This window comes from Natator depressus, chromosome 1, assembly GCF_965152275.1.
Source record: "Natator depressus isolate rNatDep1 chromosome 1, rNatDep2.hap1, whole genome shotgun sequence".
NCBI classification, from domain to species: Eukaryota; Metazoa; Chordata; order Testudines; family Cheloniidae; genus Natator; species Natator depressus.
In genome coordinates, this window is record NC_134234.1 from 11,095,571 (window position 1) to 11,112,430 (window position 16,860).

The following is a 16,860-nucleotide window of genomic DNA, read 5'->3' on the forward strand; positions in this document are numbered from 1 at the left end:
CGTCTGCAATAATGATTTGCACTGTTACATCGTTAGCCATCAAAGCACTTAACAGAGGCACATGAGTATTACTGTCCCCATTTTACAGCTGAGGCAGAGTGGAGTCGAGGAATATGCCCAAGCTCACAAAGCCAGCCAGTGCCCTAAACAGGAGTAGAACCCAGCTCTATCAAGTTCTAGATGTAGCCTGAAGCTAACCCACTAGGCCACAGTGCCAAGCTGTCCCTGTTGTGCCTCTTCAGTGGGGTAGAGAGATTAAAGGATCAGATTTAGCTGTAATTTTGGGTAAGGGTCAAATCTGTTTTATTTTAATTCACATCTCCACAGCAGTCTGCATTCTTTCCACCTCAGCAGACCCTCTGCCCATCATTGGCACATGGGTATTTCTGGAGCAACTACTGGGAAACAGCCAATTGTGCCTTCCATCTCGTCCCCTCCACACCCTCCAGGTGGGCCCCTAGACCATAGTGCAGCATGCCATTCAGTATTTCCCTGGAATGTACAGCTAAGGCCCACAGTGCTGGGGCATGGTGCTGCAGACTTGGACGGGCCTCCAAATTGTCTGCTTAGCCATTATGAGAAGTCTGGAAAACATCTTATGGTGAGAGACTAAAAAAGCTCAATCTATTTGGTTTACTGAAGAGAAGGTTAAGACCTGACTTGATCATGGTCTGCAAGTACCTACATGGAGAAGAGATTTCTGACAGTTCTTTAACCTACCATAAAGAGGCATAACAAAAACCAATGGCAGGAAGCAAAAGCTAGACAAATTCATTCTACAGTTAAGGCATGGATTTTATTAAACTGAGGGTAATTAACCTTTGGAACAACTTGTCAAGAGTTGTAGTGGATTCTCCATTATTTGCAGTCTTCCTGTCAAGAGGTGCTATAGCTCAAACAAAAGTTATGGGCTTGATGCAGAAATTATTGATTGAGATTCTCCAACCTGTGTTATGCAGGAGGTCAGACTAAATGAACATAGTGGGCCTGTCTGGTCTTAAAATCTATGACTTAATTAAGTTTGGTTGCACCCTCACCACCTCCTTTTGAGAAGAAGAAGGTCACGCTCCTTGATGAGTGCTATGAAGGGTTCTCCGCTGTACAAGCAATTCCTTGCCTTCCAATCAGCACAGTTTTGCCTGAAAACATTCAGCAGCACGATAAAAACCTTAGCAGACTAATAAGAACTCAAATTGTTCTTACTTGCAGGAAACACTTTATAATCATGGACTGTAGAGAGATGAACTGCCTGGAATATCACTATGCTTGGAATCCCGAATGAGATTAGTGAGGTACTGGTTCAGAGATTAAAGATGGAAGGCCTGCTCCTGCAAACTCTTCCATACCTCAGTAGTCTGAATGGCTTCAAATGCAGGAAGGAATGAATCAGGACTGCTCATGTGAGCCAAGGTTTGCAATATCAAGCTTCTTATTAATAAATAGTAATAATAATAAATGATATCTATTAATAATATTTATTAATACTGATATTTCCACTCCTATGAGACTCTTTACAAGAGGATCTCAAGGCGCTTTTTGGAAGTTAATTAAATATGGCTTGCAACACCTCTCCCAGGAAGTATTTCTGCCTTATTTAAACATGGAATAATTGAAGCCCTGGGAGATTAACAGACAGTTCCAAGTAACACAAATGAGTCAGTATCAGAGTCAAGAACTAACCTCAAGGGTCTTGGTGCCCCAGCTGCTCTTCTAACTGCTGGCCTGCCTCCACTTAAGAGGTTACCAAAAATGTTGCTTAAACATACATTCTCACAGTTACTTTATGATGATGAATTTGGACGTCACACTAGGACTCTGGGCAGAGACCTTGTTGACTCTATATTCTGCACCTGGCCAGTGCTCAAAAAATAATAAATCACCACAGCGATGATGATTTTGCCATCACTGAAGAAATCCTACAGGTTGAGAAAAATAAGGAAACCAAGTAGAAATAAGAAAGATTGTGTTTTTAAACAAATAGCTGGATATAAGTCAATAGTGTGCCCTTGTTGCCAAGAAGGCTAACGGCATACTGGGCTGCATTAGTAGAAGCATTGCAAGCATCTCAAGGGAAGTGATTATTCCCCTCCATTCGTCACTGGTCAGGTCACATCTGGAGTATTGCCTCCAGTTTTGGGACCCCCACTACAGAAAGGATGTGGACAAATTGGAGAGAGTCCAGCGGAGGGCAACAAAAATGAGTAGGAGGCTGGGGCACATGACTTATGAGGAATGCATCCGATGAAGTGAGCTGTAGCTCACAAAAGCTTATGCTCAAATAAATTGGTTATTCTCTAAGGTGCCACAAGTCCTCCTTTTCTTTTTGAGGGAACTGGGTTTACTTAGTCAGCAGACGAGAAGAGTGAGGGGAGATTTAACAGCAGCCTTCAACTCCCTGAAGTGGGTTTCCAAACAGGATGGAGCTCGGCTGTTCTCAATGGTGGCAGATGACAGAACGAGGAGCAATGGTCTCAAGTTGCAGTGGGGGGGGGGGGTCTGGGTTGAATATTAGGAAAAGCTATTTCACTAGGAGGGTGGTGAAGCACTGGAATGGGTTACCTAGGGAGGTGGTAGAATCTCCATCCTTAGAGGTTTTTTAGGTCAGGCTTGACAAAGCCCTGGCTGGGATGATTTAGTTGTGGATTGGTCCTGCTTTGAACAGGGGGTTGGACTAGATGACCTCCTGAGGTCTCTTCCAACCCTAATCTTCTCTGATTCTATGAAATAACTGGATACACAGCAGGGAAAGTGCAAGGCACTCCAGAAACATACATGACAGTTCCATGAGGGATGGATGTCAGTGAGGTAGAGCAGGAGTCAGAAGATCTGCTCCCAATTCTGACACTGACTTCCTCAGGGCCCTTTAGCAAATCACTTGACATCTCTGTGCTTCAGTTTCTCCTTTTTGAAAATGGGGCTTAGGACAATATGAAAAAACCAACCAGAGCCACATATAGCTGCATCATTACACTGCGCACAATAGACATGCAAACCTTCACAATGACAGCCGGGCTAGAACTCAGAGGCAGTAGGGCACTTCCAAACGTCTCCTCCATTATAAAACACTGTGAGGTCCTTGGCGGCTTAAATGCAAAGTATTTATTTCTGAAAGTTCTCCTGATTGAGGCAGCTGTTCTTTAATCCTTCTGATTACCAAACAGTTGCTGAAAATGAGCCCGTTGCGCTGTTTGTGGGGTGGGGGGGGAACCACAACGCACACAGCCATTTATCTTGTGATGTTCATTACAAATTGCACATGCACTAATAAAGAGTGAGCCCATTTGCACTCCCTAGAATCTGCTGTTCTATTTCTGACAACGAATGGATTGAACAACCCCCCCGCCATTCAGCGGGAACAATGGCAAATCTTGCTGGGCTTGTGAATGCGCTGAATGCAAACCACAGGCATGGTCTGACTCTTTTATAACATTCAAGCCTTGGCTTCTTCCCACTGCTGGCTCAAGGGATGTGTAGCTATTTTCCCACTTTGAAAGCTCTTGTTGGATCATACAGAGATTTTTTCCCCAGCCATGGCACAAACTGGTGCAGCATGAGCTTTTCCCTCCCTCATTACCTCTGCATTAGATGAAAGCTTCCTGCTGGTAAGGAGTCAGCGACAATTGCCAACAGCTGGGCTCAGCTCTGTGGTCAATGTAAACAGCCATTATCATATTTTTGCTGTGGTAATATCCAAGGTCTGGAACTGCAGTTGCTATAAACATAAATAAAACCATCCTCTCCCCCCACACTCCAAAAGAAAACTACAGGGGGATTGACTTGTGAGGAGAGATTAAGAAAATTAAGTATGGAACTGGTAGCATCACCAACTAGCTAACAGGGAGGAGACAGATAACAAGATGCAGATATGTGAAGGGTGTAGACACCAAGGGACAGAGACGTTCCTTGGGTAGGGCGAATCGGGGCGACCACTCCCGGTCCCACGTTTTGGGGGGTTCTGCGGGCTGGTGCGATTGGCTGGCATGGTCGGTCCTGGAGACCTGGTGCAACGAGTCCCCTGCCCTGGCCAGAGCCCTGAGCTGCCATGGCGCTATGGCCAACAATAACCCCGCGGTAGGCGCCGGCAGCTGCCAGCAGCAGCAGGCTGCCCAGCACCAGGCCGGATCTGTCCTGCCGGCCCAGCTGCCGATGCAGAGTGGGGCCCCCAAGCCAGCAGCAGCTGATTTACGGTGGTGCTGGAACATTTTTAATAGTGAAAGCCAGCCCCATTTTCCCTGTCCACACACACCCCCAGCTGGAGGCCAGCAGCAAAACCGGCAGCCGGGACCCTGGGGGTGCCGCAGTACCCCCTGCACCCGTAGTTCTCGTGCCTATGCTGATTTGTCCTGGGCCCCACACCCCCCCTAAGGATGGCCCTGTCAAGGGAAGAGAGGGTTTGTTTAATGTGGTACAGGGGGATGCACATGGGAGGAATGGGATGAAAGGAAACAAAGGAAAATATAACAGCAAGGAAAACTTCCTAGTGCTGAAGGCTATGGCTGCAGAAGCTCCATCCCCAGAGTTATTTAAAAATAGCTTTTAGAAACCATTTGAGAACACCGTGTAGGCAACAATCGTGAATTGCAAAGGGAGAGATGATATGAACCAAGCCCATTGCTGGGGTAACTCCACTGACTTCCATAAGCCTGGCCCTCTTTGTATTCTAGGCAGGCTAAAGGAGAACAATGAGAGTAGGGATAATGTAGCGAAAATGTGCTTGGCATAGCGCTTCCTGCAGACTGTGTTTTCTGTGCAGCACTCTGCAGGAGCCCTGCTGGCTGCTTGCAAAGACAGCCTGTGGTGATGGGGCCTGTGAGGATGTGCCAGCTCCTCAGAGATGAGAAAGGAGAAACACAACAGGAAGGGAAACTACTTCCTGGTTAAAAGGGAAGGAAATGGAAGTACTGGAGGAACCAACTAGGGAACATGCTCCTCTTGACCCGCTGCTCACAAACAGGGAAGAATTGGTAGGGGAAGTAGAAGTGGGTGGCAACCTAGGCAACAGTGACCATGAGATGGTTGAGGTCAGGATCCTGACAAAAGGAAGAAAGTAGAGTAGCAAAATACGGAACCTGGACTTCAGAAAAGCAGACTTAGACTCCCTTAGGGAACTGATGGGCAGGATCCCTTGGGAGGCTAATATGAGGGGGAAAGGAGTCCAGGAGAGCTGGCTGTATTTTAAAGAAGCCGTATTGAGGGCGCAGGACTAAATCATCCCGATGTGCAGAAAGAACAGCAAATATGGCAGGCAACCTGCTTGGTTTAACAGTGAAATCCTTGCTGATCTTAAACACAAAAAAGAAGCTTACAAGAAGTGGAAGCTTGGACAAATGACCAGGGAGGAGTATAAAAATGTTGGTCAGGGATTCAGGAGTGAAATCAGGAAGGCCAAATCACAATTGGAGTTGCAGCTAGCAAGAGATGTTAGGAGTAACAAGAAGGGTTTCTACAGGTATATTAGCAACAAGAAGAAGGTCAGGGAAAGTGTGGGCCCCTTACTGAATGGGGGAGGCAACCTAGTGACAGAGGATGTGGAAAAAGCTAATGTACTCAATGCTTTTTTTGCCTCTGTCTTCACAAACAAGGTCAGCTCCCAGACTACTGCACTGGGCAGCACAGCATGGGGAGGAGGTAACCAGCCCTCTGTGGAGAAAGAAGTGGTTCAGGACTATTTAGAAAAGCTGGATGAGCATAATTCCATGGGGCTGGATGCGTTGCATCTGAGGGGGCTAAAGGAGTTGGCGGATGTGATTGCAGAGCCATTGGCCGTTATCTTTGAAAACTCATGGCAATCGGGGGAGGTCCCAGATGACTGGAAAAAGGCTAATGTAGTGCCAATTTTTTAAAAAGGGAAGGAGGAGGATCCAGGGAACTACAGGCCAGTCAGCCTCACCTCAGTCCCCGGAAAAATCATGGAACAGGTCCTCAAGGAATCCATTCTGAAGCAGTTCGAGGAGAGGAAAGTGATCAGGAACAGTCAACATGGATTCATCAAGAGCAAATCATGCCTGACTAACCTAATTGCCTTCTACGATGAGATAACTGGCTCTGTGGATTAAGGGAAAGCAGTGGATGTGTTATTCCTTGACTTTAGCAAAGCTTTTGATACGGTCTCCCACAGTATTCTTGCCAGCAAGTTAAAGAAGTATGGGCTGGATGAATGGACTATAAGGTGGATAGAAAGCTGGCTAGATCGTTGGGCTCAACGGGTAGTGATCAGTGGCTCCATGTCTAGTTGGCAGCCGGTATCAAGTGGATATCAAGGTATCCAAGGGTCGGTTCTGGGGCCGGTTTTGTTCAATATCTTCATTAATGATCTGGAGAATGGTGTGGATTGCACCCTCAACAAGTTTACAGATAACACTAAACTGGGAGGAGCAGTGATTACATTGGAGGGTAGGGATAGGATACGGAGGAACCTAGACAAATTAGAAGATTGGGCCAAAAGAAATCTGATGAGGTTCAACAAGGACAAGTGCAGAGTCCTGCACTTACAAAGGAAGACTCCCATACTACGGATTGGGGACTGAGTGGCTAGGCAGCAGTTCTGCAGAAAAGGGCCTAGGGGTTACAGTGGACAAGAAGCTGGATATGAGTCAACAGTGTGCCCTTGTTGCCAAGAAGGCTAACAGCATTTTGGGCTATATAAGTAGGAGCATTGCCAGCAGATCGAGGGATGTGATCATTCCCCTCTATTCGGCATTGGTGAGGCCTCATCTGGAGTACTGTGTTCAGTTTTGGGCCCCACACTTCAAGAAGGATGTAGAAAAACTGGAAAGAGTCCAGCAGAGGGCAACAAAAATTATTAGGGGTCTGGAGCACATTATTTATGAGGAGAACTGAGGGAACTATCTGCAGAAGAGAAGAATGAGGGGGGATTTGATAGTTGCTTTCAACTACCTGAAAGGGGGTTCCAAAGAGGACGGATCTAGACTGTTCTCAGTGGTAGCTGATGACAGAACAAGGAATAATGGTCTCAAGTTGCAGTGGGGGTGGCTTAGGTTGGATATTAGGGAAAACTTTTTTACTAGGAGAGTGGTGAAGCACTGGAATGGGTTACCTAGGGCGGTGGTGGAATCTCCTTCCTTAGAGGTTTTTAAGGTCAGGCTTGACATAGCCCTGGCTGGGATGGTTTGATTGGGGATTGGTCCTGCTTTGAGCAGGGGATTGGACTAGATGACCTCCTGAGGTCCCTTCCAACCCTGATATTCTATGATTCTATGATGTGGCAAAAGCTGAAGTACTCAATGCTTTTTTTGCCTCGGTCTTCACAGACATGGTCAGCTCCCAGACTGCTGGACTGGGCAACACAGTATGGGGAGGAGGTGAGTAGCCCTCAGTGGTGAAATAACAGGTTAAGGACTATTTAGAAAAGCTGGACATGCACAAGTCCATGGGTCCAGATCTAATGCACCCAAGGATGCTGAGGGAGTTGGCTGATGTGATTGCAGAGCCATTGGCCATTATCTTTGCAAATTCATGGTGATCTGGGGAGGTATTGGACATTTGGAAAAAGGCAAATATAGTGCCCATATTTTAAAGAGGGAAGAAAGAGAACCAGGGGAACTACAGACCAGTGAGCTTAACTTAAGTCCCAGGAAAAATCATGGAGCAGGTCCTCAAGGAATCCATTTTGAAGCACTTGGAGGAAAGGGAGGTGATCATGAACAGTCAACATGGATTCACCAAGGGCAAGTCATTCCTGACCAACCTGCTTGCCTTCTATGATGAGATAACTGGCTCTGTGATATATCTTGTGATATATCTTGACTTCAGCAAAACTTTTGATACGGTCTCCCACAGTATTCTTGCCAGCAAGTTAAAGAAGTATTGATTGGGAACTCCTCAGGACCACCCTAGCACTAGGGGAAGATCAGTCCATTCATCCAGTGTGGAAAAGGTTGAGTGGCAGATGTGGTACATTACACCAGCCAATCAAAAAGCTATAATGTGTCAAGGCCTTTATAATGGAGATTCCCCCAAAACATTTACCTTCTATGTAGTCGCTTAGGTGTAAAGCCCTCTCAAACAATGTTAGACTTCATACTTTATGGCCTGCAGCCATTGCGTTGTAGTCTGTGATCTTGTGGGAGCTCACAAGCTAAGCAGGGTTAGGCCAGTAATAATACATGGAACCAACCAAGAAGTGCCCACAGGCACTGGTGTTTGTGGTTTAGTAGTTGGCATTCATTCTTCTGTCTCAGCAGTGCTCTGCCATGATGCTGGGGTGAGGGGGTATACACACGCTCACTCTGCTTTTATGTGGCTGTTTTTCAGATAACATGAAAGGAAAACAAAGTCCTAAACATTCTGCATCGCTTAAAATCTCATCACACTTGTTACAAGGGACATGGTGTTAATCTTAGTGTCCTGGACAAATTTCATTTCCTGTAATTACATTCCAAATCATTCTGCAGTTTCTACCGTGTAATATTTCAGGTGCCATGTATAACCTGTAGAAAGTAACTTTGCCCATAAGAAATGACTCTGCTCTGATAGATCAGGACAGAGAGAACCAACTTTCTGCTGATATTTTCAGCTTCAAAGAAGACTGCACCACAAGCAACAACAAGCATTTTCCCCAGCTCTAACTGCCTATTCGTTCAGTTAAACAGAACTTGTAAGACGATCTGTAATATCACCAGCCCGTGACTCCCAATAATATTCTTCATTTTCTTCACTGAAGTACTGTGTGGTGTTTCACTGCCCTTTCAAAGAAGTACTTGTATTTCTGCGGAATATACCTGGGCTAACAGTCCCCTGCAATGCAATGATCCCAAACAGAGCTGATAATCTTACATTAACATACTGTCTTTCATCAAAACACACATGAAAAAAACTATATGGTGCATATAAGAATGAATCATAGAATCATAGAATCATAGAATATCAGGGTTGGAAGGGACCCCAGAAGGTCATCTAGTCCAACCCCCTGCTCGAAGCAGGACCAATTCCCAGTTAAATCATCCCAGCCAGGGCTTTGTCAAGCCTGACCTTAAAAACCTCTAAGGAAGGAGATTCTACCACCTCCCTAGGTAACGCATTCCAGTGTTTCACCACCCTCTTAGTGAAAAAGTTTTTCCTAAAATCCAATCGAAACCTCCCCCATTGCAACTTGAGACCATTACTCCTCGTTCTGTCATCTGCTACCATTGAGAACAGTCTAGAGCCATCCTCTTTGGAACCCCCTTTCAGGTAGTTGAAAGCAGCTATCAAATCCCCCCTCATTCTTCTCTTCTGCAGACTAAACAATCCCAGCTCCCTCAGCCTCTCTTCATAAGTCATGTGCTCTAGACCCCTAATCATTTTTGTTGCCCTTCGCTGGACTCTCTCCAATTTATCCACATCCTTCTTGTAGTGTGGGGCCCAAAACTGGACACAGTACTCCAGATGAGGCCTCACCAGTGTCGAATAGAGGGGAACGATCACATCCCTCGATCTGCTCGCTATGCCCCTACTTATACATCCCAAAATGCCATTGGCCTTCTTGGCAACAAGGGCACACTGTTGACTCATATCCAGCTTCTCATCCACTGTCACCCCTAGGTCCTTTTCCGCAGAACTGCTGCCTAGCCATTCGGTCCCTAGTCTGTAGCGGTGCATTGGATTCTTCCATCCTAAGTGCAGGACCCTGCACTTATCCTTATTGAACCTCATCAGATTTCTTTTGGCCCAATCCTCCAATTTGTCTAGGTCCTTCTGTATCCTATCCCTCCCCTCCAGCGTATCTACCACTCCTCCCAGTTTAGTATCATCTGCAAATTTGCTGAGAGTGCAATCCACACCATCCTCCAGATCATTTATGAAGATATTGAACAAAACCGGCCCCAGGACCGGCCCAATGACTGCCCCCAGCAATGAAATGCAGCCACCTCTGGAGTGAAACACAGAAGATGTTTAACACCACACACAGAAACTCTAAGCGTCAGTTTATGACAGGAAGTGAAAAATATAGTCTACTGAAATACAAAGGAGAAATTAGGCAGACAGAATGTACTGTATTTCGCAGACTGGAATTTGGCCAAGCTGCTGGGTCTTTATAATATCAGAGTTTTATGTTCTCCGCATCCCTTTAAATTAAACTAACATTTAACAAAATTCACTTGATATTTTAGCTGAAGAACACAAGACCATGTGCACACAAATCCCTCATGTTTGGGAATATATCTTTGTCTACTGATGATTTATACAATTCACCTATTAATTTCTTTTTTTCCAAGCCGTGCCTTCTTGAAGGACCAACACAAGCAGAGCGGCATAAATCAGGCTCACTTTCTTGTGTTTAGAGAGAAGTTGAGTAATGATCACTCATCAAATATGAAATTCATCTCGCAGGCTTAATGTACTTATAATGAGTTTGGGAGAGGAGCTTGTTTTGAAGGTCCTGCAATTACAGTGGTGAAGGAACAGGATCCTTTATCTTCAGGATCTGAAAAGAGGTGATTGTATCTTAGTTAGCATTCCCTGTTTCATCCTAATCTGTTGCATTCTGGGCACTGAAGGACAGAAAGTGCTTTCGAACACTGCTGATAAAGACTGTTGTAACATATTAATCCCTATCTCCTGGCTTTTCTAGTTCAAATGACTTTTGCTAAGGAGTCTGGTCCCTTAGATGGTTCCAAGTTGTGCACAGTTATTATAACCCTTAAAGTGGGAACATACAATTCAGAGTCAGCTTCAGAGAACAGCACATTCCTATGGCAGGCAATTTCCTTGGCTGGCCTCTTTTTGCAGAAATCCTTTTGTTGTCTCTGCTTTTCTCAGCCCAGATTTCCCTTCTGCCGCTTCTTGTGCTGAAGTTACGATTCCGTTTGGGTGACCTAATTACACATCAGAAATAGGTTAACAGTCCCCTGCAATGCAATGATCCCAAACACTGAATGCATCCGATGAAGTGAGCTGTAGCTCACGAAAGCTTATGCTCAAATAAATCTGTTAGTCTCCATGGTGCCACAAGTCCTCCTTTTCTTTTTGCAGATACAGACTAAGACAGCTGCTACTCTGAAATCTATCAGAAATAGGATGTATCCAGACACCTTCATGCTCGGAATTCAGAGGCACAACCAAACTTCTGGGCTCAGCTGTTTCTAGTATAATAACCCTCTCAGACTATTAAAGCATTTTGCATCCCTTTACTGGCTCCCTCTTCTCTACAGTAGCAGATAAGCTATTTTTCTTCACATTCAATGTCCTTCACAGCTGATCCGCACCATGCCGATTATCTCTCATTCAGTAACGAAAGGTCAGCTCCCTCTGTCAGCTGATCCATGACGCCAGTCTCCATCGCCCATTGGTTATATTTTCAAACACGCACCTTTGGGCTTTCTCCCATCCTGCCCCCCCATGCTTGGCAGCAGCTCCCAGGGAACATCCACAAAACGAACTCACTGACCTCCTTCAAAATCATCCTTAAAACTCTTCCCTACTGTGATGCCTACATGCAACTTGACAATGGTTAGGCTGCTGCTGTGTGGAGCCCACAATCTAGCACACTGACCAAGATCGTCTCATGGGACACTCCCAACGGTGGCCCAAAAGTGTAAGTACCACCCTCAGGGCAGACTGTTCCTAGACTGGTCGTGAGTTCTAAATTTAGATTTCACCAGCCAGCTGCACCAAAGGCAAACTCCGCAGATACATGAACACAGTCACAGACATTTCCCTTGGGTTTTTTTGTCTGACCACCTAGTTGTGCCGACCTTTCTGATAGATGGTACCTTACACAAAGAATCACAGCAATATACAGGTTACTCCCAGTCCCAAAGTCCCGGTCACTTATCCCAGGTCAACTGGGTTTTAGATCTCACCCCAAGGACAATGCTTGTAGCCAGTCCTATAATAAACTACATGAAGATTTATTAAATAGGAAAAGGAAACTAGAGAATTATTTACAAAGTTAAAGCAAGTGAAGATAGACACATGATTGAGTTACCATCTTAGGTGTTAAAAGGTAGTTTAGACTGCCATAATTAGCAAGCTCTATTTATCCTTTAGGGCTAACCCACTCTAAGCTTATGCCTAGAAAACTCCCCCACCCACTCCCCAGAGTCCCAGCAACATAGAAATCCTTAGTTCCCTTTGGTTTGGGGTTTTTAATCCCCCTCCTTCCATGTGCGCTCAGCCGCTGACACAGCAGATGGGAGGAGTCTACTTTCATGACTCATCTCCACAGGGAGGAGAGCAGAACAACTATAAGAGTCTTTAGTTCTTTTGTTGATGATTCCTCAATCCGGATGTCTGGAGTTTCCAGTTGTGAGCTCCAGCCATAGCCTGTCTGGTATCAGTGGGTTTCCTTTTTGGGGAAGAGCATCACGATTTCTGTAGAAGAGCAGCTCTTTGCACTAATTAATGTCCCTCTCCTGCAGGGTGATTGGTACAGTGAGAGGATCACACTCAAATATTACCTTACAGTATGGAACAGAGATATTACAAGTAAGACACATGCAGGCAGCAACTCACAAGCATTCAATAGAGTCCAACCACTAAACGCTTTCTTATCATTCTAATACCTGTTCTAACAATATTAACCCCCAAGTGAGCCAGACAGATTCCAGCTATATATCTGTCAGGGTTCAGTTGAAACACGGGGACCTTGGCATCAGCTGGCACCTGGTTTGCCAGTATCACAGTTTCCTTGCACTTACCCATCTGTTTGTATCCATCTGTTGTCTTTTGTCTTATGCTTAGGTTGTAAGGTCTTTGGGGCATGGACTGTCTTTTTGTTCTGAGTCTGTACAGCACTGTGATGGGGCATACCTGCCCCGCACTGGACAAGAAGGAGTTAACCCCATGCTATGGGCTGAGGAAGCTACACACCCTCGCCACTGCTGGGCATGCCGCAACTGGACCCTCAGTATAAAAGGGAGCAGCCCAGTTTAGTCTGGGCTGATCGCTAAGGAGAGAGGACACATATTGCAGGCTCCCTCCCAGGAGCTGATGGAGCCCCAGACCACGGAGGCCAGGCATGCCAAGACCCAGGGAGTTACCCAGAAGCCCACAAGGGGACGAAGTAATTGGGAGCTTTGCCAGCTGATGACACCAGAGACCTAGAGGACCAGTGGAGAACACCATGGGAAAACAGGGTAGGAAGTAGCCAAGGGGAACTAGCCATTGTTCCAGTTGTAGAATTGGGGTGAAGTCAGCATGTTTCAGACGGATCCCCGCCGAGCTAGTGTTGAATACAGTTGTCGTTGACAGGGTCCTGGGCTGAGACCTGGTGGAGTAGGGAGGGCCCGGGTCCCCCTACCCTGGCCGTCACCCACCCCTGGGTGGAGGACCACTTCCCCCCTGTCCACTAGGTCCCACAGCCCTGCATAGGAGCGTAGCCCTATTGATTCTGGCCATGGGGCCTTGCAGCCCTGAATAGGAGGGCAGCCATATAGACTCTGGTCACTAAGTCATGAAGCCCTGAATAGGAGGGCAACCATATTGATTCCAGCCATTAGGCCATGCATCCCTGAACAGGGGGGCAGCAATATTGACTCTGGCCACTAGGCCACACCGCCCTGAATGGAAGAGCCATCTTATTGACTCTGGCCATTAGGCCATACTGCCTTGAGGTGGTTATTTGGATTCAGCCACAGAGCTATAATGCCCTTTCTCTCTCCCCAAAGGGGGATGGGGTATACCTACCCAACAACAAGCACCTAACACAATGGGGTTCTGGTCCATGGCTGCGGCTCCTAGAAGCTATAATAATACAAATAATAATTGTGAAGGCCTTAAATGTGAAGACAAGCAGCTTACGTTTGATGCAATAGAGAAAGAGGTAGCCGGGGGCACAACCCCGGCACAGCTCAAGTCATGCCCACCCACCCCCAATGACCAGAAAGCAGTGGCCCTTCCCTGCACCTTTCAGCTGTTCCTGCTGTCTCTGTATCTCCCTTCCTCGTGCAGTTCTCTGGCTCAGCTGCCCCACAAGACAGCAAAGTCCTCATCAGGAGCCAAATGTTCCCCCAGTTTGGAACTGGATTTTTGATTCAGGCTCATCCATATAAAGTCACCGACAAACAGAAGAACTTCAATACTGACATTTTTGTGACATGCTGTGTTACGCCTCTGCTTCCTCACTTTTCACAATACAATAATCAGTTTCTCAGAAAACAAAATTCTTTCTTTCCTGTTTGGGAGTTCTAGAGAACGTGGGCTTTCCAGACCAGATTCCAGCTAATGAAGCTGACAAGCGGGTTTAGTAATCATAAATCCTCCCCAGTCAGCTGTTTCCAAAAAACAATGTAACAACAATAAGATTCAATTTTGGGTTTGCTTGTTAATTCCAGCGAAGATATTGCTCACCAGCAAACTGCCTTCAGCGGCTGTAGCAATCTTGGGTGTGTTTGATAGCACAGTTTAATCATGGAATCATAGAACATCAGGGTTGGAAGGGACCTCAGGAGGTCATCTAGTCCAACCCCCTGCTCAAAGCAGGACCAATCCCCAATCAAACCATCCCAGCCAGGGCTTTGTCAAGCCTGACCTTAAAAACTTCTAAGGAAGGAGATTCCACCACCTCCCTAGGTAACGATTTCCAGTGTTTCACCACCCTCCTAGTGAAAAAGTTTTTCCTAATATCCAACCTAAACCTCCCCCACTGCAACTTCAGACCATTACTCCTTGTTCTGTCATCTGCTACCACTGAAAACAGTCTAGATCCATCCTCTTTGGAACCCCCTTTCAGGTAGTTGAAAGCAGCTATCAAATCCCCCCTCATTCTTCTCTTCCGCAGACTAAACAATCCCAGTTCCCTCAGCCTCTCCTCAGAAGTCATGTGTTCCAGCTCCCTAATCATTTTTGTTGCCCTCTGCTGGACTCTTTCCAATTTTTCCACATCCTTGTAGTGTGAGGCCCAAAACTGGACACAGTACTCCAGATGAGGCCTCACCAATGTCGAATAGAGGGGGACGATCATGTCCCTCGATCTGCTGGCAATGCCCCTACTTATACATCCCAATATGCCATTGGCCTTCTTGGCAACAAAGGCACACTGTTGACTCATATCTAGCTTCTTGTCCCCTGTAACCCCTAGGTCCTTTTCTGCAGAACGGCTGCCGAGCCATTTGGTCCCTAGTCTGTAGTGGTGCATGGGATTCTTCCATCCTAAGTGCAGGACTCTGCACTTGTCCTTCTTGAACCTCATCAGATTTCTTTTGGCCTAATCCTCTAATTTGTCTAGGTCCCTCTGTATCCTATCCCTACCCTCCAGCATATCTACCTCTCCTCCCAGTTTAGTGTCATCTGCAAACTTGCTGATGGTGCAATCCACACCATCCTCCAGATCATTGATGAAGATATTGAACAAAACCGGCCCCAGAACCGACCCTTGCGGCACTCCACTTGATACCGGCTGCCAGCTAGACATGGAGCCATTGATCACTACCCGTTGAGCCAGACAATCTAGCCAGCTTTCTATCCACCTTATAGTCCATTCATCCAGCCCATACTTCTTTAACTTGCTAGCAAGAATACTGTGGGAGACCGTGTCAAAAGCTTTGCTAAAGTCAAGGAATAAAATGTCCACTGCTTTCCCCTCATCCACAGAGCCAGTTATCTTGTCATAGAAGGCAATTAGGTTAGTCAAACATGGCTTGCCCTTGATGAATCCATGCTGACTGTTCCTGATCACTTTCCTCTCCTCTAAGTGCTTCAAAATGGATTCCTTGAGGACCTGCTCCATGATTTTTCCAGGGACTGAGGTGAGGCTGACTGGCCTGTAGTTCCCTGGATCCTCCTTCTTCCCTTTTTTAAAAATGGGCACTACATTAGCCTTTTTCCAGTCGTTCAGGACCTCCCCCGATTGCCATGAGTTTTCAAAGATAATGGCCAATGGCTCTGCAATCACGTCCGCCAACTCCTTTAGCACTCTCGGATGCAGCACATCTGGCCCCGTGGACTTGTGCTCGTCCAGCTTTTCTAAATAGTCCTGAACCACTTCTTTCTCCACAGAGGGCTGGTCACCTCCTCCCCATGCTATGCTACCCAGTGCAGTAGTCTGGGAGCTGACCTTGTTCGTGAAGACAGAGGCAAAAAAAGCATTGAGTACATTAGCTTTTTCCACATCCTCTGTCACTAGGTTGCCTCCCCCATTCAGTAAGGGGCCCACACTTTCCCTGACCTTCTTCTTGTTGCTAATATACCTGTAGAAACCTTCTTGTTAATCTTAACATCTCTTGCTAGCTGCAACTCCAGGTGTGATTTGGCCTTCCTGATTTCACTCCTGCATGCCCGAGCAGGAGTGAAACCGTGTTTGTGACATTTAAGCTAAGACAATATGAGTATAAACTGTACACAGTAGAATGTGAAAGACGGTCTAAAATGGATAATTTAAGCAAAGCAATAACCACCCCCATAAATGGCTAACTACTTCTCTAGTCCCCACCTCTATGGTAACTGAGCATTTCACACACACTAATGAATGTATCCTCACAGTCCCCCATGTGGTAGGGACGTTATTATCCCCATTGTTCAGATGGGAAACTGAAGCACAGAGAGATTGTGCCCTGAGGGGCTGCAGGCACATGTGAGAGGGCTTTGTGTGTGGACAGGGTGGGATTCAAACGCCTCAGAGCCCAGGTACACGATGCAACATCGATACACCCTGAGGGACTCACTCCCAGTCTCCTGGGGCAGAACTAAGAATGAACCCCGCAACTCCTGAGTCCCCGAGCAATGTTTGTGGCCCAGCCTTTGGGACCTGGGAAGTGGAAGTGACTATCAACGGAAGTGAAATGAAACTCCTCTGACTTTCATTGGCCAAGCCGTAAAAACCGCAAAGCTGTGGTTCCCTGTTCCTGACTGAACCGATTGCTCCCGGCACTCAGCACTCCCCTGCCTGCCCACCACTCCGTTCTGTTCTCCTCCCAGCTA